General features: G+C 41.1%; 1 protein-coding gene across 3 annotated transcripts in view; it reads left to right on the top strand.

The window, feature by feature from the left end:
- The window catches only part of ube2r2 (ubiquitin-conjugating enzyme E2R 2), a 107,432-nt gene that overhangs the window by 15,244 nt on the left and 64,613 nt on the right, over positions 1–27,575 (top strand). The window lies entirely within an intron of this gene.

Below are 27,575 nucleotides of genomic sequence, written 5' to 3'. Positions count from 1 at the left end.
CCCTTTCAAAATTAAAGTTGTACTTTATCATTGCAGTGAAAATCTCACGCAGTTGTTTCACGTTCAGTTCCTGGACGACTTCACTTTCAGTCCGTTCGCTACTGCATTTGGTTTTGATTGTTATCCTTTCCTCTTGCAATTGCATCAGCTCTTCATCTATCAGTTCTTGGTCATGGGATGCCAAAACCTCTTCAATGTCATCTTCGTCAACTTCCACAAACCAAACTCACTTTGTCCTTGCTTCGTTCACCACAATCGAAACGCTTAATTATATTTAGTTTTATGCTAGGTGTAACACCCTATGAGCTCTTTCAGGCTTTTCCGATACCTTAGAACTCATCTTGCAAACGGCTGCTCACAGGCACGTGTTTAAGCAGTGCCGGCGCGAAAGCAGTTCTGAATCTGGGGGAGGAGCGGCTGCTCAGAGTGCACGCTGCTTTTTTTCGCGCGCTGCCTTTTTTTGTAACAGTGAGGTTTTGTAAAGCGGGGGACACCTGTATTCAAGATCTCCATTTGTTTTGGCTCCACACATGGGTAACCATTCTGATCTTCCAGGGGAGCAATTTTGTCCCCTGCAATCCCTTTGCTCTTAACGTAACTGTAGAAACCCTTAGGATTCTCTTTCACCTCCAACCTTACGGCATGAACATTGACTTCTCAAACTTCTGCTAATGCCCCACCTCCCCCTCGTACCCCATCCCTTATTTATTTATATACACACATTCTTTTTCTCTCTCCTTTTTCTCCTTCTGTCCCCCTCACTATACCCCTTGCCCATCCTCTGGGATTCCTCCCTCCCACTTTTCTTTCTCCCTAGGCCTCCTGTCCCATGATCCTCTCATATCCCTTTTGCCAATCACCTGTCCAGCTCTTGGCTCCATCCCTCCCCCTCCTGTCTTCTCCTATCATTTTGGATCTCCCCTCCCCCTCCCCCTCCCACTTTCAAATCTCTTACTAGCTCTTCCTTCAGTTAGTCCTGATGAAGGGTCTCAGCCCGAAACGTCGACTGTACCTCTTCCTAGAGATGCTGCATGGCCTGCTGCGTTCACCAGCAACTTTTATGTGTGTTGCTTGAAATTCCAGCATCTGCAGATTTCCTCGTGTTCTCTTTCACCTTGTCTGCTAGAGCAACCTCATGCCTTTTTTGTAATCCCTCTTGATTTTTTAAGAGTTCTCTTGCATTTATATTCCATAAGCACCTTGTTTGTTACTGCTTACCTATACCTGCTATGCACCTCCTTTTTTCTCTTAAACAGGGCCTCAATATCTCTTGGAAAACAATGTTCCCTATAGTTGTTATATTTTCCTTTTATTATGACAGGCATATGCAGTACAAGCTTTGTACCCTCAAAATTTCATTTTTGAAGGCCTCCCACTTACCAAGTACACATTTGCCAGAAAACAGCCTGTCTCAATCCACACTTGCCAGATCATTTCTGATACCATCAAAATTGACTTTTCTCCAATTTAGAATCTCAAACCATGGAGCAATTTTTTGCATATTTATTATAAAACTAATGGCATTGTGGTCACTGGATGCAAAATGTTCCCCTACACAAACTTTTGACGTCTATCCTGTCTCATTCCCTAATAGCAGATCCAGTATCGAACACGCTCATTGGTACTTCTATGTACTGATTAAGCAAACTTCCCTGAACACACGTGACAAACTATATCCTGCCAAGGCCTTTGACAGTACGACAATTCCTGTGAATATGTGGAAAGTTAAAATCACCTATAACAACCTTGTGTTTCTTGCAAGTCTGTGATTTCTCTACAAATTTGCTCCTCTAAATCCCTAGGATTGTCGGGTGAGTCTGTAATATAGCCCGATTAATGTGGTCATACCTTTAATAGTTCTCAGTTCTACCCATAATGCCTCACTAGTTCAGTTCTGCAGTCTGACTAGTAACCCCACCCCTCCTCCTCTAATCTCTCCGGCTGTGTCACATCTAAAACAACAGAACCCTGGAAGAGTACATATTAGGTCAGTTCTGAATGAGATTTCCTTAGTTTAAATCGTACAAGGGACTCTATTTATAAACACCTAGATGTTAGACCAAGCAGAGTCCACTGCCAAGAAGGCCCACCAACGCCTTTACTTCCTGAGAAAGCTAAAGAAATTTGGTCCGTCCCCTAAAACCCTCACTAATTTTTATAGATGCACCATAGAAAGCATTCTTCTAGGGTGCATCACAACCTGGTATGGAAGTTGTCCTGTCCAAGACCGGAAGAAGCTGCAGAAGATCGTGAACACAGCCCAGCACATCACACAATCAAATCTTCAGTCCTTGGACTCACTTTACACCGCACGCTGTCAGAGCAGTGCTTCCAGGATAATCAAGGACACGACCCACCCAGCCAACATACTTTTCGTCCTTCTTCCCTCCAGGAGAAGGCTCAGGAGCTTGAAAACTCGTACGGCCAGATTTGGGAACAACTTCTTTCCAAATGTGATAAGACTGCTGAACGGATCCTGACCCGGATCTGGGCCGTACCCTCCAAATATCCTGACCTGCCTCTCGGTTTTTTTGCACTACCTTACTTTCCCTTTTCTATTTCCTATTTATGATTTATAATTTAAATTTTTAGTATTTACTATGGATTTGTACTCCAGGGAGCGCAAAGCGCAGAATCAAATATCGCTGTGATGATTGTACGTCCTAGTATCAAATGTTTGGCGACAATAAAGTAAAATATAACTAAATGACAGCATCTCTGACAAAGAAGAGGTTATTTCACTGAGGTGTTAGCTTAGGTTGTGTAAAAGTTCTGGAGGCATAAGGAACTGCAGATGTTGGAAATCTGGAACAACAGAAAAAAGCTGGAGGACATGAGCAGGTTAGGCAGCATACATGCCCAACCCACTGAGTTCCTCCAGTTTTTGTGTTTTACTTAAAAATTGGCTATGATCTTCTGACTGAGGAATGGATATCTACCAATTGTAGAGCTTTGACCGTTGAGCATGATTAATTTTTAACTAGAAAAAAAAATTTGTTAATGATCAAAGTTAACAATGTGTTTATTATGAATTTAACTGTTTTAGTGTCTGTTACGGAACCTTAATTGGCCAGGAGTTTTTGTTGGAAAACTACAACGTTCCTCAGCAGAACGGTAGGCTGATATGGAGCTGGGGGTGTTCGTAATGCACTAAGATGGTCTAGAGCCAGTTCACCTATACGGATGCTTTTATAGATCAACAGCAGACCCCTTTCCTTTGAACTTGACACTTGATGTGCTGTTACTCAATGTAGTGAAAAGATGTGGGTAAATATGTTTAGCCCTGACTCATTGAACACATTTATGCCACTGCATTACAGACTGTAGACTTATCTGGGATGGGGGGGGGGAGTGGTGGTGGGTGGGTGTGGTGCAGTTACAGCTGCTTGGTTGTGATAGGGTTTTTCTCAGCATGAAAATCAATTGCACCAACTACTCGTGCATATCATGAAGGGAGAAGGGGTGAGCTTACTTGGGGGTGATCGTCTACAGCAAGTGCCTGTCCTTGGCGTATATCAGATAAAAACTGACATGTCGTCTGAGAGCTTACTTAAGCTGTATCAACTTGTTTTCAGCAATCCTGATGAATGTAAGCTGAAGGGTACCAAAGTACATCTTCCACAAGCACCTTCTCCCAACTTGGCCTACAACTAAAGTGCGAGAAATGCTTCCTTCTGGCAGATCATGTAGAATACCTGGGTTATCACTTGGATTGCAAAAATATGCATACAATCAAAGAAAAACTTTGCCCCATTCTTGAAGCCCTGACACCAAGGAATATTTATGAATCTTGCTTCTTTTTGGGCACGCTCAATCATTCTGCCAGAACTTTGCCTCACGCACCCATGTTCCTTGCTCCACCTAACTATCTATTGAAGAAAGGTATGAGGAAACAGACAGAGGAATCTGTTTTTCAGAGAGCCAGGCAGATGCTGACTCAGTTCCAAGCATTAATCCACTTTAATCCAGGGCACTAATAGTTTTGTTCTGTGATGCCCTACATATGGTGTTGGTGCAGTGCTAACCCAGAAGAATATGGATGATGATGAAAAGCCTGTCGCTTTCTCCATTAACTCAGCCAAACAAAACTATGCACAGTTGGACAAAGAAACATTGTCAGGTGTTTTTGGGGCCGTGTGTTTTCACCATTACCTGTACGGACAATGTTTCGGGATTCATACGGATCACATCCACTGGTGGGAATGCTTGTTGAGAGCAAGGCTGTGCCACAGATGACATCACTAAGGATGTAAAGCTGTGGCCTCTACCTGTCCGCCCTTCAATACACGATATCTTGCATTCTTGGTAGAAACAGCTACATCACAGATGCCTTAAGCCATTTTCCATTACGTGAATATCTTCGCAAGTCAGAACTTCCAAGTGAACTGTTATTCCTGGTAGCTAACAAGCCACAGACTGCAGTGGAGAACAAGTCTGTGCATATATTTAAGGCGGCAGTTGATTGTCTCCTGATCAGTCAGAGCATCAAAGGATATGGCGAGAAGGCAGGTGTATGGTGTTGAATGGGATCCAGGATCAGCTGTGATGGAATGACAGAGCAGACATGATGGGCTGAATGGCCTAATTCTGCTCCTATGTCTTATGGTCTTGTGTTTAGTGGGGAAGAAGTGGTTGAAAAATAGAGTTTTGAAGTAGTGCATTCTGGTTCAAATAAAAAGCAGTAATAGAAGTTACTGAAGAACTTTTTTTTATTAGCTATTAACCACAAATAAATTTCCAGCATTCCTAGTTGTGTTCTGTATCTGTCCCCAGTCCTTATTGCTCCACCTGCCATTTTGCTTCTCTCTGTTTTAAACTTGTCATTAAAGAATTGTAGTTTCCCAGGTTCATCATTCATATTGTGCAAATCCTTTCTCATGTTTCCACAGTGGTAGTACAGTTCCTTAAGTCTTTTCTCAAACTTACAGCACACCTCAGTATAGACAGGATGTGAAAAACCTAACTTTCCTCTTGACCTTGTGGCAGAATATTCGGAATATTGCATGTTTTCTTTACAAGTCAAACATCAGTATAATTAGTAGTTGCTGGTGAATGCAGCAGGCCAGGCAACATCTCTAGGAAGAGGTCAGGACGAAGGGTCTCGCCCTGAAACGTCGACTGCACCTCTTCCTAGAGATGCTGCCTGGCCTGCTGCGTTCACCAGCAACTTTGATGTGTGTTGCTTGAATTTCCAGCATCTGCAGAATTCCTGTTGTTTACTAATTTACACATGATGTGTTGTGTTGCAAAATGCAGCATAATCATTTCATAAATCATTCTTATGATATTGACAACAAATTTAAAAACAAAAAATGCTGCAAGTTTTCTGCTGGTCAGTCAATATCTGTGTGAAAAGAAATAGTTAATGCTTCAGGTCTGCCATGCATGGGGCTAGCAACACCATGGCATGTATGGCGGTGCTGGCTCAAAGGGCTGAATGGCCTACTCCTGCACCTATTGCCTATTGTGTATGTATGGGTATGGGCTAAACCGGGGGACAACTTGAAAGACTGGCCTTGGACAGAGGATTCCGAGCTGCTGTCGGAAACCTATGCCAAGTAGGAGTTCTCCCCCTCCCCTCTCTCCTCCCCCCCCCCCACCGTTTTTACCTTGGATGTGAATTCCTACAGATATTTTCACATAAGAAATTAAACAGATCCAGTATACCTTCTCTCATAGACCTCAGAGATTGTACACCACCTACATATGAACAGTGTGTTCTACTGATGTCCTGGCTAATGTTTTATTTCGGTCAATATGAAACACAATCGACTGATTTAGTTTTACAAAACACTCCTAACATAGATTGGCAGTTGTATTTTTTGAGCAGCAATCCAAAGTGAGGTTCTAAGTTCTTTCTTTTATACATTTCATAATATATTGAAATTTATGCAATTTGTTCCAACACTGTACTGAAATGCATATGTTGTTTAATAGATGAGCTGATCAGACCTGCAAGCAGGAGTTAGAATGGACATGGAATATGACAAATATGTTATTTGAATGCTGTATATTAACATGCAAGACAAATTAAATGTCCATTCAAATCACTTATCTTAAATTTACTTCGGTCAGTAAAGCATGAGTTGTGAGAAACACATCAATAACAAATAGGATACATCGATTTCACAACAATTAGTTAATCATTGGACAGCTTATTAGAATTCTTGAAAACTAGCTGATGGAAATGGCAATATAAAACTAACTGGATGGATTTAAAATGTCTTAAGACCAGGATTGGTTTAGCAGAGGAAAGGAGAAAGAGACAGGTACTGTATAGCTACTGCTAAGAATTCCACAGGCTCTTGATCTCCACTCACATAATTTATGGTTCAGGTAATCATTCTTGGCCCAGCGCACAACTGCTACTCTTTGGAATTTTTCAAATTCTTGTCTGTTTAAATGTGGACCTACCACTTGATGACTCCCTTAGTTGTTCTCCATTGATGGCAGTAACTGAGAAGCTTTCAACAATACTGATGACAGTTAGAAGGAAAGGAATACCGATGGCTGCTTTCTTGACACCTTGAGAAGGTGGTCATAATTAGGAATGGGGGAAAAAAGTATCGACTAAGTTAAGTCTCCACTCTAGTTCATTAAAGTCTGATCCCATCCCTAACATGGTTCATCCAAGTTCTTGGAAGTACTTGTTATTTTCCAAAAAGGAGATTTTCAACACTATTCTTTCAGTTCCTACATAATTTTGAATTGTAGCAATGTGCTAAAACATTTACAATTTTTGCTACAAAAATTGATCTTAGATAATTAAAATGCTTAGGTTAATAAGCATCATGTAAGTGTTTAGTATTTTTGAGCAAATGTTTCTCCAAGTGACATTCAGTTACACTGGACAGCAAATTTTTTTGAAAATGTTTCTTCCTCATTCTTTTGTGGTTATGTTAGACGGCCTGAAGCTGAACACAAATATCTATTTCAGACAACTCATATCACGTAGCAATTTGGAGAAACCAGAAATTAACTTTTACTGAACATAATATGTTTAATTCCATAACAGTGCTGATGCTTTGCAATAGTTCAACAAAGCTAAAAATGTTCTTATGATTTTCATTTGTACTCTGTGTCTCCCTTTAGGGTCCAACAATAATCAGCCAGCATTGGTGGATTCCAGTTGCTCTGATGCTGTTTCTCCATGACCGCAATGTCCTGGTGAAACCTTTTACCATGCTCGTCACTGACAGCGCCAAGATTTGCAGGGAAAAAGTCTAAATGGGAATTCAGAAAATGAATCTCTAGCGACGTGTTGCACTTCATGGCTTTGTATGCTTGAAACATGTCGTCAATCAGTCGCACGTATTTGGTGCTCGGTAGTTGCCAAGAAAATGTTCAACAACATCCTCAATTGCCTTCCATGCAGTTTTCTCTGGTCAGCAAGTGTGCACTTTCCTTATTCGGTGAAATGTTGGATCTGTTTTTGAATGTGCAACTGAGGTATCTTGAGTCCTCTTTAAGCAGTCTACAAACAGATTTGAATTGTGGTCAGTCATCATAGGCAATACCATATTGTTGTAAATGTGCTAGGATTCAATGCTTGGGTGTAAGGATTTAAATTTGTTTTTACATTTATTTCTATATATTAGTGGTGAGACAGAAAAGAAACTGACATCATCTTGTCTATGATGGATGGAGAAACATTTTGCTTGTTGCAATAATACACACCTTAAAAATTATTTTATGGTTTTACAAATAATTCATTTTGTAGCTCGCCTCATTCTTCCTGTCCTTTCAGATATTGGCATGGTGAATAGAAATGGGAATAGATCATTCTTTGTTCCTAATCTGCCATTCATTTAGATCATCTTTTTTTCTAATATCCCTTTCTTGCATTAGCCCTCTTTCACTCCCTTCTCCTCTCAGGATTATTATTAGATCTTGCTTTTAAGCCACCGAAAATTCATGGCTGGTGTGTTAATTTACTTGCATTTACAAGTTAATACATGTCTGGTACCTGTTTGTACAACGCTATACTTTTCTTTTAAGGGGGAAAGTGGTGCAATGTGTGTGTGTGTGTGTGTAATATAGATAGAACGAACACTCACTCACTCACTCACTCTGTAGTGGCTCTCATTAGTTGCAGAATGAGTTCAAGAGCTTTCAAGGTAATGTTGCAGCTCTGTAAAATTCTGATTAGGCTAGATTTAGAGTATTGTGTTCGGTTCTGATCACCTCATTTTGGGAACAGTGTGCAAACATTATGAGGGTGTACAAGAGATCTACCAGGATGCTGGCTAGATTGGAAAACATTACTTATGAGGGAAGATTAAGCCAACTATGATTTTACCTTTTGGATGAAGGAGGATGAGAGGCAAATTGATATACTGTAGGAGTGTAAGATTGTGAGAGGCACAGATGGAGTAGACGGCCAGCACCTTTATTAGAGCAGCAACAACCAATACCAGAGGATGTGTATTTAAGGTGAGTGGAGAAGAATTTAGGGGAGAAGTCAAGTAAGTAGCTGGCTGTGATGTACAACCAGGAGTGGTGCTAGAGACTGATAGAATAGACACATTTAAAAGGTACAAAAATGTATGGAAAAAAATTAAAGATTATGGGTCGTGTAGGATTAGATTGACCATGGAGTCGGTAGGGGTGGGTGTGTGTGTGTGTAGATAGATATAGATATAGATAGAACTAGGGTGCCTAAGACATTTGTACAGTACTGTAGTAATTTTCTGTGTTGCACTGTACTGCTGCAAAATATATACAAGCTAGTAGTATAGAACTTTTATTATGTATATATGTTATGCATATATTTAAAAACTTGCAATTGGAAGTGTCTTCCAGTTTTTAATTTCAATAATATATTTCAAGCAAATGGAAACTAAATAATGCATTTTAAAAACATTTACAAAATTGCATTAAAACATAAACAGTTACTTGGTTTCCCACTGTTCATATAATTCAGGGCATATTATCAAATGATCTCAGGAATTACAGCAAACTCCTGAGGGCAGGGCTGTTCCTGTTCAGACAGAGATTGATAGATAACATAAAGGATTGACGATATTTTGGTGCACATAACTCATGCCAAAAATTCCTGTTTTTCAAAGTATGTACAGTGGATTCTGGTTAATTGAGGCATTGGTTAATCGAGACAGCCATTTATTTGGGACAACTCTTTAACAAAAATTAAATTGAGAAAACAGCTGGGATTCCCTTCATTTATTTGGGATGTTGTAATTTAATTGGGACAGGAAACTTGCTGAACAGCTTCTAACTGGCATCAGTTGTGTGCGCTTGCATGGCCGTTGGACACTGCACCATGCTTAGAGTGAACAGTTTTTAAATAGTGTTAGTTGCATGTATTTGTGTTTTTTTAAAAAAAAAGCAGTGATTTTTGTTACTGATAGTTGGCAAGAAATAAGCAGTAAGACAATAAGGAACTGTGTTGCTCACTGTGCTTTCAAGCATTCAGGCTTGGGAGTTGCCAGAAACATCTGGGAGTGAAAATGAAACTATTTCACTACTTAAAGTTAGGAATTACGAAGAGTTTGAGGGTATCAGCAATCATCTTGAATGTCAGATTGAAAGTGAAGATTTGGAGGATGCAATCGTCTAAAGCATTGTATGAAGGCAGTCCATTATTTACACAAGGTGTCTGTGCTGAATTTGTTCATTTAGAGTCAATCAAAAGAACATTGCAGATGAATTCCTCTAACTATTTGGAACTAAGATGCAATTGTTTAGTACTGTAGAGGTAGTAGAAGTGTTCAAATTTGTTCTGTATTTCATTTAAATACATAAATTATTACTCAGTTAAATGGTAGTTTGTCTTTTTCATACTTTTAATTATTTCCCTGAAACTTCAGCTAAGTGGGGCATCCGCTTAATTGGGCCAAAATGTACTGGTCCAGATGTGTCCCAATTAACTGGAATCCACTATTTATGCTGAGATTTTGCTTGCATTTGTGTATAAGATGATGAGAGGCATTGATCGTGTGGATAGTCAGAGGCTTTTTCCCAGGGCTAAAATGGTTCCCACAAGAGGACACAGGTTTAAGGTGCTGGGGAGTAGGTACAGAGGAGATATCAGAGGTAAGTTTTTTACGCAGAGAGTGGTGAGTGCGTGGAATGGGCTGCCAGCAATGGTGGTGGAGGCGGATACGATAGGGTCTTTTAAGAGACTTTTAGATAGGCTCAACTTTGTCGGCCAAAGGTCCTGTGTTGTGCTGTAGGTTTTCTATGTTTCTGTGTTTTTTTTCACTACACTAGTGATTTCAGGCCAGTGTCTGATTCATTTTGTGCTTTGCCAAAATGCATGTTTTGCATTGCTACTGAAATGAGGTTGCCAGTTAAAGCCACCGAACTCATTAGTATGACAACTCTCAATGTGTTGCTTTACTACAGCTAACAGCATTACCCCAGAGAAATAAGATAAGGTATTATCTGAGTAGCGAATCTTTTTTAAATAGTTTGGTTCATTTAATAAAATGAAGTGTATGATATTTACCTGGTTTCTTCACCTTATCGTCCAAAGAATAAGTTAGATCTGCCATAGATCTGTTTCTGCGATCTTTTTGTATGCCTAATTGTGATTTCTCAATTTCTGTAAAATTATGTAATTTAAAATGCATATACTTGGTTCAATTTTTATCTTTTATTGTTTCCACACTTGATACGTTCATTGACAAGTTTATTCAGGAGGAAAATAGTTGGAGCACAATGGTACATATTCAGACATCCCACCCTGCAAAAACTCATTTCAGGGAGGTAGCACCCCCGCCCCCCACAACCCCATATTCACCACCCCCCCCCCGGACCTCCAAGGGTGCATGTAATACTTTGTTTAGTGATTTTGTCTAACCTGCAAACCAAGTTGGGTATATGCAGCAAATGTGACATTAAAATATGTATTTGTATTATATTATCATATTGATTCTATTACAACTTTAAGCAAGTCTACAGGGAGTTTGGCCTCATCACGTTGGACATCAATAGCGTAGCTCCTTGGCAGCTAGGCAGCTAGCCAGCTAATTTAAATTGGGGGTCCCCAACCTTTTTTGCACTGCGGACGCGCGGTGTAGGTGTTAAACGCGACTGGAGTACAGGTGATAAAGTCTCTTGTAAGTGGCTAATACACTCAATTTCGTTTCTAAAGGGGGTTCATCTAACAAATTTAACATTAAACAGCGCATATTTTCCTCGCATGAATACAGTGATAAGTCAATTATAACAGTGGTCCCAAACCTCCGGGCTGAGAGGAGTGCAGCGGTGCAGCGGTAGCCAGAACGCACCCAGCACATCTTTAAGAAAAAAGCTGAAATAAACAAGCTACATTCATAACATGCTGGAGGAACTCAGCAGGTCGGGCAGCATCCGTGGAAACGATCAGTCAACGTTTCGGGCCGGAACCCTTTGTCAGGACTGAAGAGGGAAGGGGCAGGGGCCCTATAAAGAAGGTGGGGGGAGGGTGGGAAGGAGAAGGCTGGTAGGTTCCAGGTGAAAAACCAGTAAGGGGAAAGATAAAGGGGTGGGGGAAAGGAGGCAGGGAGGTGATAGGCAGGAAAGGTGAAGAAGGAATAGGGGAAAACACAATGGGTAGTAGAAGGAGGCGGATCCATGAGGGAGCTGATGGGCAGCGGGGGGAGGGGGCAGAGTGAAATAAGGATGGGGAAGGGAGGGGGAGGGAATTACTGGAAGTTGGAGAATTCTGTGTTCGTACCAAGGGGCTGGAGACTACCTAGACGGTATATGAGGTGTTGCTCCTCCAACCTGAGTTTAGCCTCATCATGGCAGTAGAGGAGGCCATGTATGGACATATCTGAATGGGAGTGGGAAGCAGAGTTGAAGTGGGTGGCTACCGGGAGATCCTGTCTGTTGTGGCAGACGGAGCAGAGGTGCTCGATGAAGCGGTCCTCCAATCTGCGTTGGGTTTCACCGATGTAGAGGAGGCTGCACCGGGAACACCGGATGCAATAGATGACCCCAACAGACTCACAAGTGAAGTGTCGCCTCACCTGGAAGGACTGTTTGGGGCCCTGAATGGTGGCAAGAGAGGAGGTGTAGGGACGTGTAGCTCTTGCGCTTACAGGGATAAGTGCCGGGTGGGAGATCCGTGGGGAGGGACGTGTGGATCAGGGAGTCACGGAGGGATTAGTCCCTGCGGAAAGCGGAGAGGGGTGGAGAGGGAAAGATGTGCTTAGTGGTGGGGTTCTGTTGAAAGTGGAGGAAGTTGCGGAGGATAATGTGCTGGATCCGGAGGCTGGTGGGGTGGTAGGTGAGGACAAGGGGAACTCTGTCCCTGTTGTGGTGGCGGGAGGATGGGGTGAGGGCCGAAGTGCAGGAAATGGAGGAGATGCAGGTGAGGGCATCATTGATGATGGTAGAAGGGAAAACACGATCCTTAAAGAAAGAGGGCATTTGAGATGTCCTGGAAGGGAAAGCCTCATCCTGGGAGCAGATGCAGTGGAGACGGAGGAACTGTGAATAGGGAATTGCATTTTTGCATGTGGCGGGGTGGGAAGAGGTATAGTTGAGGTAGTTATGAGAGTCAGTGGGCTTGTAGAAGATATTAGTAGACAGTGTGTCTCCAGAGATGGAGACCAAGACATCGAAAAAGGGGAGAGAAATGTCCGAGATAGACCTACTCTCCCACCTGGCACTTATCCCTGTAAGTATAAGTGCTACACCTGTCCCTACACCTCCTCTCTTGCCACCATTCAGGGCCCCAAACAGTCCTTCCAGGTGAGGCGACACTTCACTTGTGAGTCTGTTGGGGTCATCTATTGCATCCGGTGTTCCCGGTGCAGCCTCCTCTACATCGGTGAAACCCAAGGCAGATTGGGGAACCGCTTCGTCCGCCACAACAGACAGGATCTCCCAGTAGCCACCCACTTCAACTCTGCTTCCCATTCCCATTCGGATATGTCCATACATGGCCTCCTGTACTGCCATGATAAGGCTAAACTCAGGTTGGAGGAGCAACACCTCATATACCGCCTAGGTAGTCTCCAATCCCTTGGTATGAACGTAGGAATTCCCTCCCCCTCCCTTCCTCTATCAACTATTTCACTCTGCCCCTCCCCCAGCTGCCTATCACCTCCCTCATGGTTCTGCCTCCTACTACCCATTGTGTTTTCCTGTATTCCTTCTTCACCTTTCCTGCCTATCACCTCCCTGCTTCCCCTCCCCCACCCCTTTATCTGTCCCCTTACTGGTTTTTCACCTGGAACCTACCAGCCTTCTCCTTCCCACCCTCCCCCCACCTTCTTTATAGGGCCCCTGCCCCCTCCCTCTTCAGTCCTGACGAAGGGTTCCAGCCTGAAATGTTGACTGATCGTTTCCACGGATGCTGCCCGACCTGCTGAGTTCCTCCAGCGTGTTGTGAGTGTTGCTTTGACCCCAGCACAGTACTACAGAGTATTTTGTGATTACGAAATAAACAAGTTAATTGATTAGATGCCACCTAGTACGTAAATGTTGGCCCAGATCAGAGACGACGCAGTCGGCAATCACCTCTGATCTGGGCTGACATTTACGTGCCGGGCAGCACCTAATTAATTAGCTTGTTTATTTCTGCTTTTTTCTTAAAGATGTGCTGGGTGCTTTCTGGCTACTGCTGTACCGCTGTATTCTTCGCGGCCCGGAGGTTGGGGACCACTGAATTATAAGTCACTTATAAGTCAACAGCATCATATCATTTTAAGTAACATTTGGATATTAAACACACAGCGTATATTTTCCTCGTATAAACGTAGGAAATCATTGCAACACACCAACATCGCTGAATCAATGGGAGCCCTGGGCTTGTTTCCCTGCAACAAGATGGTCCCATCGAGGGGTGATGGGAGACAGCGATACTCGAAGGGGGTTCCTTGTGTCCAGTCTATTCCGCAATTTAGTTTTTGTTGCATTCATTGCAGAAAACTCCGCTTCGCAGAAATATGTTGGAAATGGAAGCAATGTTTTCAGTGCTTTCGTGGCTACCTCAGGATATTCAGCCTTGACTTTGATCCAGAATGCCGGCAGAGATGTTATGTCAAACATACTTTTCAGCCCCCCGTCATTTGCAAGCTCGAGGAGTTGATCTTTTTCCCGCACTGACATGAATGATTCACCAGGGACATTCACAAATGGGTCACGGACCTGTTCCTTTGCACGTCTTGGGTCACTGATGACCTTGCGTGCGTTAAAATTCAACAATGCGTGACGGAATGAGGAAAGGTGCAGCTGACTCATATCGTTTCATATCGCCAAACCATAGTGTTTCCTCGTGGCCCGGTGGTTGGGGACCACTCTTAGCACGAAGAGAGACCAATCAGGATGCTCGCTCTCCCTCTCAAAAAAATCTCTTTCCAGGATATTGTATATAATTTCCGGGTGCTAGGGAGCCACTATCGATACGCGGGAGACTCCCGGAACTTCTGGGAGAGGTGGCATGTCTGCATATTCAACTACTACTTCCTTCTGGGATGGGTTTTTGCTATCTATCATTTGGATTTTATATTCAAGCTAATGTACAAAACCATATTTTCGTCAAAGAACTCTTGAGATTGTTGAATTTTATTTTAGAATTTGTACAGAAGAGCTGCTTTGTGCTAAACAAAGTCTACACATGGTTAACTAGAGCAAGAGTTGTTCTTATCCAAAACTTAGTTTGCTAACTGCTGTACCGTCTCAGACATTCACAGTGGTTTACACTGTGAAGGGGGAAGTTATTGGTTTTTAGAATGCTGCATAAAATAGTTTATTCAATAATCTCATGTTTGAGAGAATGAAACAAGTATTTGCATTATATTGTCATTAATCCTCGCTATGATATAGTTTTCAATATCTCTGTCTTAATATACATCTCTGCACATGTAGCTTGTCAGCTACAGTAATACACAATGAATAGAAGGACATTTGGCTCTCATATCCATGTGCCTCACCATCTGGAATGTGCAGACCTCGTTTCCATCATCAAGGAGGAGATACTGGGGTCTGAAGACCCACACTGAAAAGTTCAGGAACTGATTCCTCCCCTGTATGAACTCATGAACACTACATAGTTTTTTTGCTGTTTATTTATTTTGTAATTTATAGTAATTATGTCTTTTGACTGTACTGCTGCTGCAAAACAAATTTTGTGACCATGATAATAAACCTGATTCTGATTCAGCTGTTTGAAAGAGATTTCCCATCAGTTCTGCTTTTTCCAAAAAATGTTCCTTCAACTACACAAATGTATAATATTTAAACAGTAAATAAATACTTTTATTTTGTAATTGCTGTTATTTAATGAGAATGAATTAGTGCTAGTACATTTCAGTGCCATGTTAATTCTCATGATTAGTCATGGTTGAGTCATTCAGTTTGGGTGGGGTTCATAAATGCTTTCATGCATGGTGTTTGAAGAAGTGATGAGTATTCAGTTTTTGGTAGTTGCTGTGGTAGTAGACTAGAGGCAAGAAACAGTTTTTGTTAACTCTGTTTTTCAAGCAGATTTTTCAAAATGAAAAATAGTAAAGAAATGTGCTGTGATAGAACGGTTTCTATTTGAGACATCCTTTTAAGAAGATATTCCACAATGGGCATTCTTGCGTTAGTTTGATTTTTGTATATCACACAGTATTTTACACACATTGCTGTATATAAATTATCTTGTGGGCTTGCTCCTCAGAACCCATATACAGACATCCCACCTCTCCCGGAAGTTCCGGGAGTCTCCCGCATATGAATAGTGGCTCCCTGATGCCCGCAAATTATATACAATATCACGGAAATCAATTTTTTGGGAGCGAGTGAGAGAAAGCAAGCGAGAGAGAGAGAGAGAGAAGGAAAGCAAGCAAGAGCGAGCGAGAGAAAGCAAGCGAGAGCGCATGTGCGAGCGAGAGCGCACCATGGCAGAGTGTTCCAAAAAAATATAAAACGTACGTCACCCCAGACTACACTAAAGTGTACCCTGCCTAATAGGGGTCAAAAATAATGACAGTGTTGCTCGCTGCACTGTTTGCAACAGTGACTTTTCATGGTGGGTTAAGACTGTAAAAGACATGTTGAGGTGTGTTTAACAGGTGTCATTCGTTCACTAGCATAGCTAACGTTATTTAAGCTAGCTGACTAGCTGCTAAGGAGCTGCTGTATTGCAGACATCCCACCTGTCCTGGAAGTTCTGGGAGTCTCCCGCAAATTGATGGTGCTACCTCTCTGAAATGAGTTTTTGCAGGGTGGGATGTCTGCATATAAATTACCTGTGATCTGCAGTTGTGCCACAACATAATGTATGATTACTCAGAAGATTATTGTCCAGAGGGTTTGGATAAAGTGGACGAAACTTGATAGTAGTTCATCTTTATGATTAGATCTTGATATACTCTGTTTAGAAATCACTGATAACACAAAATGGCAACAGTGATTAGCAATACATGGAAAGGTCAGTGTAACATTTTTCCAATGGTCCTTCTCCCAGGGTTCACTCTCCTCTCCTATCAGCCCTTTACTTTTTCCACCTATCACCTCCCAGCTTCTTACTTCAGCCCCCTTCCCCCATCCACCTGTCACCTTCTGGCTTGTACTCTTTTCCCTGCCACCACCTTATTCTGGCTTTCTCCCTCCTTCCTCTTCATTCCCAATAAATGGTCTCAGCCTGAAATATTGACTGCTTATTCATTTCCATAGATGCTGCTTGACCTGCTGAGTTACTCCAGCATTTTGTGTGTGTTGCTGAATTTGTATATGATTGGAAGAGAAAGCAGGTATATTGAAATTGTGAATTCAAATCAGTGGGAATACAAGTAAATGAAGTTGTGAGTAAGGTGACAGACACATCAATTTCTTTTCTGGTTAAATAAAATTAAGCCAAATTGCACCAGTAGTAGAATAGCCACGAGTGCTGCTAGATTTTCGTTGAAGCTGAGCTGTGGGCAAGTGACAGTAGAGCTGCTTCTCCTCCCACTTTTTTATGCTGGCATCTTTCTCCTTCCTCAGCCCTGGAGAAGGGTCTCTGCCCAAAATGTCAACTGTCCATTTTCCGTAAATGCTGCCTGGCCTGAGTTCCTCCAGCATTTTGTGAGTGTTGCTTTGGTTTTCCAGCATCTGCAAACCTTCTCCTGTTTATAGCTTGTTCTCTGTGCTTTTTGTGACATGCTTTTCCTCATTGATGTGGACCATAATTTACAGAAAGATGATATGCACCCCAGTTTTTTTCAAGGAACATAAACTGAATAAGAACAGGTTTTTGGAACATAGAATAGTACAGCACAGTACAGGCCCTTCGACCCAATGTTGTGCTGACCCTTAGACCCTGCCTCCCATATAACCCCCACCTTAAATTCCTCCAATACCTGTCTAATAGTTTCTTAAATTTCACTAGTGTACCTACCTCCACCACTGACTCAGGCAGTGCATTCCACACAACAACCACTCTCCGAGTAAAAAAAAAACCTTCCTCTAATATCCCCCTTCAACTTCCTACCCCTTACCTTAAAGCTATGTCCTCTTGTACTGAGCAGTGGTGCCCTGGGGAAGAGGGGCTGGCTGTCCACTCTATCTATTCCTCTTAATATCTTGTATACCTCTATCATGTCTCCTCTCATCCTCCTACTCTCCAGAGAGTAAAGCCCTAGCTCCTTTAATCTCTGATCATAAAGCATACTCTCTAAACCAGGCAGCATCCTGGCAAATCTCCTCTGTACCCTTTCCAATGGTTCCACATCCTTCTTATAGTGAGGCGACCAGAACTGGACACAGTACTCCACCAAGTGTGGCCTCACCAGAGTTTTATAGAGCTGCATCATTACCTCGCGACTCTTAAACTCTATCCTTCGAATTATGAAAACTAACACCCCATAAGCTTTCTTAACTGCCCTATCTACCTGCGAGGCAACTTTCAGGGATCTGTGGACATGTACCCCCAGGTCCCTCTGCTCCTCCACACTACCAAGTATAAAGTGGATAAATGCAAAAGGCATTTTTTCAATAGCAGACTTGCAGTTTTAAAGTTTTAGTAAGAAATTATTTTGCATTGGTTTTCAGACATTTTGCACTGTTTTAAAAGTCTAGTACATTTCCATAACTTAATTTAAGAAAACTGAAGATATTGAATGTCCTTTAGTACTTTACAGCTGAAAGTTAACTGAGAAGGCATGAGGGTTTCAAAAGCATCCAGCAAATGTAGAATGCTTGACTTTGTTTGAAATGACCAAATATGGTCCTCAACTCAAGAATGATTCTAGATCATGAAAGTAGATAGTGAGTTAATACTTCCTGTATTTTAAATCCTTAACTGGAAGTGGCTCTGTGGTGGCATCACTTTACTCTGAAAAATGAGTCATGTATCTAATGACTGGTGTAAAGTTATAAGTATTTTGACGATAATACATTCAGAGTAGAACAACTGTGTTGCTGCTTTTTGTAATGTTACAGCTTTATGCAATCTGGCTGGTATATTCTCAGTACCCAACAGTGGGGTCTCAGAAGTGAGATGGTAAATAATTTTTGAGAGATTCACCTATTATTTGTTGAGCTGTCACTTGCTTGAGTTGGATCAAAGTCAAGTTTATTGTTAAATGCCCAAGTACATGTATGTATAGGCAGGTGCAATGAAAAACGTACTGGCAGCACCGTCACAGATACATAGATCATATAAGCAGCATTCATAAGAAAAACATTAACATGAATTATACACATTTTATTAAAAACATATTTTGGGCAAAAATACAAAACTGATCTTGGGTAACATGTTCAATGTTGCTAAACTGTAGTTATTAAAGATTTGCAGGTTGGTTCAAAATTGAATCATTGAAGGGAAGTGGCTGTTTTTGAACTTGGTAGTGTAGTACTTCAGGCTTCTGTACCTCCACCCCAATGGGAGATGCAATTTCTTCACAAACACTTGAGAAAAGATTAGCCTGTGCGTCAATATGCAGAAATCCTTCGGCACCTGCTATGTTAGCTTTGCAACAAGTTGAAGCTGAATTTGGCTTGTTCAGTGATGTTAATATTAAGTAGATTAGACTGGTTGAATGTGATTGCAATTATGTTCATTCAGTCCAGGTGCCATTCTTTCCTGGATTATAAATGTTAAATATCTGGATTGAATTTTGGGCATCACACTGTGATAAGTGAAATTATGTAAGTGTAGATAAGGCTCTCTGGCTGCTAGATCTAATCATGGGAGATGTTATAACTAAATTTGTTACTGTTATGAAGCACTTTTCTAAGGGAGGATGAGCTGGTCCCAACATATTGATGTCACAAAGGTTGGGGGTGTTGTGGATAGTCTGGAGGGCTGTCAGAGGATACAGTGGGACATTGATAGGATGCAAAACTGGGCTGAGAAGTGGCAGATGGAGTTCAATCCAGGTAAGTGTGAGGTGGTTTATTTTGGTAGGTCAAATATGAGTCCATAGGGCACTCAAAGCTGCTGTACAGGTTGACTCTGATTAAAAAGGCATACGGTGCATTGGCCTTGATCAACTGTGGGATTGAGTTTAAGAGCTGAGAGGTAATGTTACAGCTTTAGAGGACACTGACCAAACACCACTTGGAGTACTGTGCTCACTTCTGGTCACCTCACTACAGGAAGGGTGTGGAAACTATAGAAAGTGTGCAGAGAAGATTTACAAGGATGTTGCCTGGATTGGGGAGTATGCCTTATGAGAATAGGTTGAATAAACTTGGCCTTTTCCCCTTGGAGCGGTGGAAGATGAGAGGTGACCTGATAGAGCTATATAAGATGATGAGAGGCATTGATCGCGTGGATAGTCAGAGGCTTTTTCCCAGGGCTGAAATGGCTAACATGAGAGGGCACAGTTTTAAGCTGCTTGGAAGTAGGTGCAGAGGTGATGTCAGGGGTAAGTTTTTTCTGCAGAGAGTGGTGAGTGCGTGGAATGGGCTGCCAGCGACAGTGGTGGAGGCAGATACAATGGGGTCTTTTAAGAGACTTCTAGATAGGTACATGGAGCTTAGAAAAATAGAGGGTTATGCGTAACTCTAAATAAAGTGCATGTTCAGCACAGCATTGTGGGCCAAAGGGCCTGTATTGTGCTGTGTAGGTTTTCTATGTTTCTATTTTGATGCAGTTATAAAGAAAGCAATACAGCAGTTATACTTTATTAGGTGTTTTAAAGAGCTTTAGTATGTCAACAAATACACTCAAAAACTTATATAGATGTACTGTGGAGACAGGCTGTATCACTGTCTGGTATGGGGGGGGCGCGGTGTCTACTGCACAGGATCAAAGGAAGCTGCAGAAGGTTAAAAATGTAGTCAGCTCCATCTTAGGTACTAGCCTACAAAGTACCCAGGACATCTTCAAGGAGCGGTGTCTCCAAAATGCAACGTCCATTATTAAGGACCCCAGTACCCAGGGCATGCCCTTTTCTCACTGTTACCATCTGGTAGGAGGTACAGAAGCCTGAAGGCACACACTCAGCGATTCAGGAACAGCTTCTTCCCCTCTGCCATCCGATTCCTAAATGGACATTGAACCCTTAGACACTATCTCCCTTTTTTAATATATAGTATTTCTGTTTTTTACACAATTTTTAATCTTCAATATATGTATACTGTATAAAGTATACGGAATAAGATTTACTTATTTATTATTTTATTTTTCCTTCTATATTATGTATTGTATTAAAGTGCTGCTGCTAAGTTAACAAATTTCACATCACATGCCGTTGTTAATAAACCTGATTCTGATTCTAGATAACTGTCAATTAATAGAAAGTGAGTTGTGATCAATTTCAGCAATTAGTTTATGCAAAGCAAAAGTCCTACAAACACCAAATATGTAAATAAATCTAAGAATCTGTCCTTTGAGGGAGAAACGTTGACCATGGTCATCAAATGAAGACCCCACCTCTTCAAATAGGGTCATGGGATCTTTTAGCTGGGATGTTGGGAGATTAGCTTAATTGTTCATTCAAACGATGGAGCTTTAGCAACAATACAGCTTTTTCCCAAAAGTACAGTGAGATTTGTGCCCATAGTGATGGAGATTTTGATTGTATTGATGTTAATTATTAAGATTCATCACAGTAGCAGTACCATCTTGCAAATTTCTTATTTATAATCTTAAAATTGTGTATGATTGTAAATATAAGAGATCCTGCGGTTGCTGGGTATCTTGAGCAGCACATACAAAATGCTGTCGGAGCAGAGCAAGTCAGACAGCATCAAAAGAGTGGCGGAGGGGGATTGTTTGCTGCTGTCTACGCATGAGAGGGGGTGCTGGGGGGGGCTGTGGGGTTCTAATGTTTAACTGTCATTCATTCTTTGGGGGCATTCCTCTGTTTTCATGGATGGTTGCAAAGAAAAAGCATTTCAGGATGGATGTTGTATACATTTCTCTGACATTAAATGTACCTTTGAATAAAGCTTTGATGTTTTGGGCTGAGACCCTTCTTCAGGACTGGAAAGGAAGGGGGCAGAAAGGAGTACAAGCTGGTAGTGACAGGTGAAACCATGTGAGGGGGAAAGTGGGTGGTGTGGAAGGGGCATGAAGTAAGAAAAGAAAAAAACCTGTATAGTTTGTTTCCCTTGTGAGTGCTGCTTTTGTGACGCTGCTAAAAGTAAGTTTTTCGTCGCATCTATGTATATACGTACTGGTAACAATCAACTTGATTTTAAAGCTGATAACAGTAAATCTCAGAAATGCAGAAGTTGCTGTAGGTAATTCCCTCCTCTTTTAAGGGTGTTTTTTAAAATTTTTGCTTTCTCCAGTATTATTAAGGAGATGAATGACTTGAGCTACGACTACTACGTCAACTCAGACCTAGGGGGCCGGCGTCGGGCACGATGACGGACTCCCCCTCATCAGTGTGTTCAGTTCATCTACATGAGACGTGCCACTGTCTTCTAGGAGCATGTTGACTTGAGCAGAACTTAATTTATTTATAGTCAAGTAAAATGTTTTTAGAATAAAAATACCTAAAGGTTGTTATAGCCGGGGCTGGTAATGGGGAACAAGCTCTAACTACCTATTAAATGCTTCCAATGGTGTGTGCCTCAAACGGCCTCTTGACAACCAAGTCCAGCTCCTGGCCTTCATGTATGGCTTAGCTACTAAGCCCGGTGGAACTGTTTCTACTGACAGAAGGGGCAAAGGCGAGTTACTGGTGCCTTAAAACCAGTTGCTTTAAAATTAACCCGCAGTTGGCAGCTCATTTAGGAGGGAAAAAAAGCTCTGATCTCAAACCTCTGCTGCCTTGTGGAAGTATGGGGAAGGCTTTGGGAATCAAGGAAAAAATCCGGGGCTGGAGTCCTTAAGGCAGCCCTACGTTGAGTTCAACGCTGACTGGCCATTCCTGCGATGCTGCTGGGACCAAACTGTGTCAGCCTCTGCTGTTTCTTTGGGTTAATCGGATGCATGGAGAGGGGGAGCTTGCTACATGGGCAATGGCTTGCTCTCCATATTGTACTGTCCTGGCTTGTGTATCTAGACACTAGAAGCAATATTCATGGTCGACCGGCCTCACTTACTCACACCTCATGTGAAATTTAAATGTTTGCATTGTTGTATTAAATTGTAATTATTGCTCAGAAAATTCTCCAATCCTAAAATAATTGCTTGTGAATTTTAATTTCATCAAATAATCATCTTGTCAAGATGAACAGGTTTCTCATGGAGCCTGCAACGAAAGCCAGTGTTAATGTTCTAACCATTCTTTCACCAATATAGTACAGATCCGACTATAATGTTTTCACCTGTATGGGTTTTCACATTCAGCCCTGATTTTCTTTTTAAAGCTCTGATGTAACGATTCTAGCCGTCCAGCTACAGTATTCTATCAATGTTAAACTCAAATCTGTTATTTAGTTTCGTGACAATCAACAATTCTACTTTTTGTTTAGCCTCCTTTTAATTAAATTTGCGAAGTCATCTTTGCACTACAATTTTCACATCCTTTGCGTTGTGTGAATTGTAGAAACTCTGGAAATTTTGATTGTCTTATTTTCTTTTTGTTTAATCAATTTTACTGTTTTCTACAATCAGAATCAGGTTTATTATCACCGGCATGTGACGTGAAATTTGTTAACTTAGCAGCAGCAGTTCAATACAATACATAATCTAGTAGAGAAAAAATAATTAATAAAATTTTAAAAAACAATAAACAAGTAAATCAATTACCTATATTGAATAGATAAAAACAGAAATACTGTATATTTTTTAAAAAGTGAGGTAGTGTCTAAACATTCAATGTCCATTTAGGAAACGGATGGCAGAGGGGAAGGAGCTGTTCCTGAATCGCTGAGTGTGTGCCTTCAGGCTTCTGTACTTCCTACCTGATGGTAATTGTGAGAAAAAGGCATGCCCTGGGTGCTGGAGGTCCTTAATAATGGACGGCCAGATTTGGGAACAGCTTCTTTCCAGCTGTGATAAGACTGCTGAATGGATCCTGACCCGGGTCTGGGCCGTACCCCCCAAATAACCGGACCTGCCACTCAGTTTTTTTGCACTACCTTACTTCCCATTTTTCTACTTTCTATTTATGATTTATAATTTAAATTTTTAATATTTACTAATTTTAACTATTTTAAATATTTTTGATATTTAATATTTGTAATCCAGGGAGTATGAAGCGCAGAATCAAATATCGCTGTGATGATTGTACGTTCTAGTACTAATTGTTTGGCGACAATAAAGTGTAAAGTATAATGATGGACACAGTTCCCTAAAGATGTCCTGGGTACTTTGTAGGCTAGTGCCCAAGATGGAGCCGACTAAATTTATAACCCTCCGCAGCTTCTTTCAGTAGCCCCCCCCCCCACATACCAGACAGTGATGCAGCCTACCAGAATGCTGTCCACAGTACATCTGTGTTTTTGTGTGTATTTGTTGACATACCAAATCTCTTCAAACTCCTAATAAAGTATAGCCGCTGTCTTGCCTTCTTTATAACTGCATCGATATGTTGGGACCAGGTTAGATCCTCAGAGATCTTGACATCTAGGAACTTGAAACTGCTCACTCTCTCCACCTCTGATCCCTCTAAGAGGATTGCTATGTGTTCCTTCATCTTACCCTTCCTGAAGACCACAATTAGCTCTTTCGTCTTACTGATGTTGAGTGCCAGGTTGTTGCTGCGACACCACTCCACTAGTTGGCATATCTCACTGCTGTACACCCTCTCGTCACCATCTGAGATTCTACCAACAATGGTTGTATTGTCAGCAAATTTATAGATGGTACTTTGGGCTATGCTTAGCCACACAGTCATGTGTATATAGAGAGTAGAGCAGTGAGCTCAGCACACATCCCTGAGGTGCGCTGGTGTTAATCGTCAGCGAGGAGGATATGTTATCACCAATCCACACAGATTGTGGTCTTCCAGTTAGGGAGTCGAGGATCCAATTGCGGAGGGAGGTACATAACACCACATGTGACGTTTATCTTGGCTGAACTAGCATTTGGACAACATATAATTCACCCAACAGTAGTATCACTTTATAAAATGATGTTTGATTTTATTTTGGAGTAGTGTCTTCCCTGTGCATCCTTCCACAAAGGGCAACCAGTTTTGTTTAATTTGTTGATTCCGTTAGTTAAATTTTTTTTTGTGTTTTCTCAAAGGTTAGATTTGTCTTTAACAACTGCTTTAGAATTTGATCATCATTGATTCTGTGATTATTCTCTCCCTTGGTATCTGAGAATATGTCACCATGTTTGCAAACTTAGAATGACTTCCTTAACTTGGCTACAGGCTCTCACATTGTTTTGTCAGGGTTCCTTAACAAGAAATTAAATTTCATTTTATGGACAACTTTCTCTGAGGTCAGTGGCACACAACATCATAGTGTCATAAATTGCAGGCCATGGTGAAACCTTTTGAGTGACGTTTAAATTTGCAATCTTCCGTCTTCCTCTTATGCCAACGGCTTAATGAAGTAAGGAAATCCTGGACTTACTCCAATGCATTTGAGTGTTTTTTTTGGCCTAACATCTAACCACTATGGATTGTTTGATTTCTAATCCACAACTGCTGTTTTTATACAATGAGCCATTGGGAGTGTCGGTTGATAAGATCAATGCTGCTCCCAGGAAGTGAGAATAGATCATAATCGGCACCATTGGTTTAGAACACTTTAAACACTCTATCTCTGCTCAGTTAATAATTGCATTTCGTAATTAGCTCCCAGAAGTTCCACCCCTACCCACCCACCGCTCCCTTAGCATATCTGTATGTAGCGGTTACTTGAAAACAAACCAAAACCACTGAAAGAGGGTAATCGACACTCTATGACGTTCTGAATTTCCAAGTCAAAAAAAGGTACTTAATAATGATTTATTACAAAACCAGCAAAGACTAATAATCTTGTAGCAATTTGTTTTTTAAAAAAAATAGTGAAAATAAATCAGCCATATAGCAATCTTGGTGTTCTAATAACATCCCAAATAGTGTTCTAGTTAGCAAAATAACAATTTTAGTGTAACTAATTAGTGCATTTTAAGTGGTCTAATAATGTTTCAATTAATAAAACCAAAATGCTATTAGCGGTCAACAAAAAAAAAAGTCATTCCCACGACTCACTCCTGGTCAACTACACTGGCTGACTAAGCATGAATACGTAACTATACCAATTTGCTTCTACCATGCCCCCAACCCACATGACAGATTACCATAATAAATGTACCACAAAATACAGTACAGACCAAAACTAGATATTTGGCTCAGACACTTTTTCCTTGTATGTGTTTTTCTGTCTCTTCATCTGCCCACTTTATTTCATTTTTTGTACTGTCTGCCCATCATTCAATAAATGTATTATCATATTATCGTGATGTTTATTTTGTTTAACAAAAACAATCAGTTATGAATTTCCTGTTGAAAAGGACTTTTAATGTTTTCGGTTGGTTCCTGAAGAAACTGTAACACTGAAATGTTTACATGGGTAGTTTCCAATGTACACATGTAATTAAAAACTGTTGAACTAATATTTATGGACAAAATATACGTGCCAATTTTACTAACATTTGAAAAAAAAAGTTACATGTTTTTGCTTCCTTTTTCGGTTTTCAGAGTTTCCCTGATTACCTAATACTCTCAGAATGCCACATCTACAAATGACTTTGTACTGAATAAAAAACGTTACACAATGCAATCAGAAATCAGTTTCTTTTCTCTCCCATGAGTGAAACACATTATTGTTATTATGAAACAATTTGGTATTGTTTTGGAAAAACTTGACAGGGCCTGACCTGTCATAAGTTGCTTTTGCCATCTTGCAAGGGATGCTGCTGGTCCCTAAGCCACACTTTCTTTGAGAGCTTAGCCTTATTACTGCAGGGTTCCACGTTGACTTGTGAGAGATACTTGCCTGATTCCAGTCTCTAGTCCTCCCTTGTCCGTTTGTGAAACCCCTCTCTCATCATCCTTTTGGATTGCTTGCATAATGTCCAACAGGTCGGTTGGTCTCTCTGTGTGTCTCTGTCTCGAAAATGTGTGTATAGAACCCTTGAAGAGTAGAACTCCCACTCACTTCTGTCTCTTAGAGAGAATGTCAGTGAATGTTTCCCAGCTTCTCTCTCTGTCCCTCAATCAGTTTTATGCAACCTTATCTCCCTTGTTTCTAAATAAACTTCCAGTATAGCAATGTTTTCAGTAGCATTTACCCCCAGTGTTGTTTTTCCAACAATATGGCTCTTCAGTAAGTTAACATTTTGTCATTAGCTGGGCAGGTCTGGCTTATTCCTCCTGCAACGTCTTTGAACTCAGCCAAGCATCTCACAGATATTTTGTTCTGATTTCTTCACAACCCCATTTTTTAACATGGCAAAGAATTATCTTGATTTGAAAATGTTTATTTAATGAAATGTAGTGTTGATCCTTTTTAAATCCTGTTCTGTCCTCCTTCAGTGAACAGATTGACAATTGTTTTCCGCTCACGACTTTGCAAGTAGGTGTCATTGAGAACCCCACACGGTCAGTTAAAATGATGCTGAATTCCCATCCACGAGATATCCTCACTTAGTGCTCTGTTGTTATAGATTAACTCAGTCAGTGGTGTTAGCATATCCAGCAACCAAAAGACATTCTGGGCTGACACATGGTAATCTAGGGATAGGTCTCATGTATCGTTCGCCAGCACCATTGCCTGTAACCACCTCAAAGCAGTTGCGGCAGAGCTTGACAGTGGATTCAGAGTCTATATTAAGATCGCTGAGCATCTTCCATAGAGGCAGAGAAGAAAGTAATCACCTGAAAGAATCAAAACCATTTCAGTATCCATGTAGTCTGGTCAAGAGACAATGCTACATTGAACATGTCAGAAAGTATGTGACACTGATGTGTGGATAAGAGGTGACTGAAATATCACTATGGTGTGGTGAGATTTGGGAGAAAATTAGGCCACTCGGACTTTCAGAATCCGGTTTGATATCACTGACATTAGTTGTGCAATTTTTTTTGTTTTGCAGCAGCTGTACTTTGCAATATGTAATAATATGGAAAAGAGCTATAAATTCAGAAATGTATAAAAATTAAATTAAGTAGTCCAAAAAGAGAGAAAAAGAAAAAAGTGTCTTAGTGTTTATTGTTCATTCAGAAATCTGATGATGGAGAGGAAGAAGTTGTACCACTAAATCACTTGATGTGATGAAAGCGAATCTGATTGAAATGTGACCTCTGCCT

The sequence above is a fragment of the Mobula hypostoma genome, chromosome 3, assembly GCF_963921235.1.
Source record: "Mobula hypostoma chromosome 3, sMobHyp1.1, whole genome shotgun sequence".
Taxonomy (NCBI): Eukaryota; Metazoa; Chordata; class Chondrichthyes; order Myliobatiformes; family Myliobatidae; genus Mobula; species Mobula hypostoma.
This window is presented reverse-complemented; position numbering and strand designations above follow the sequence as displayed.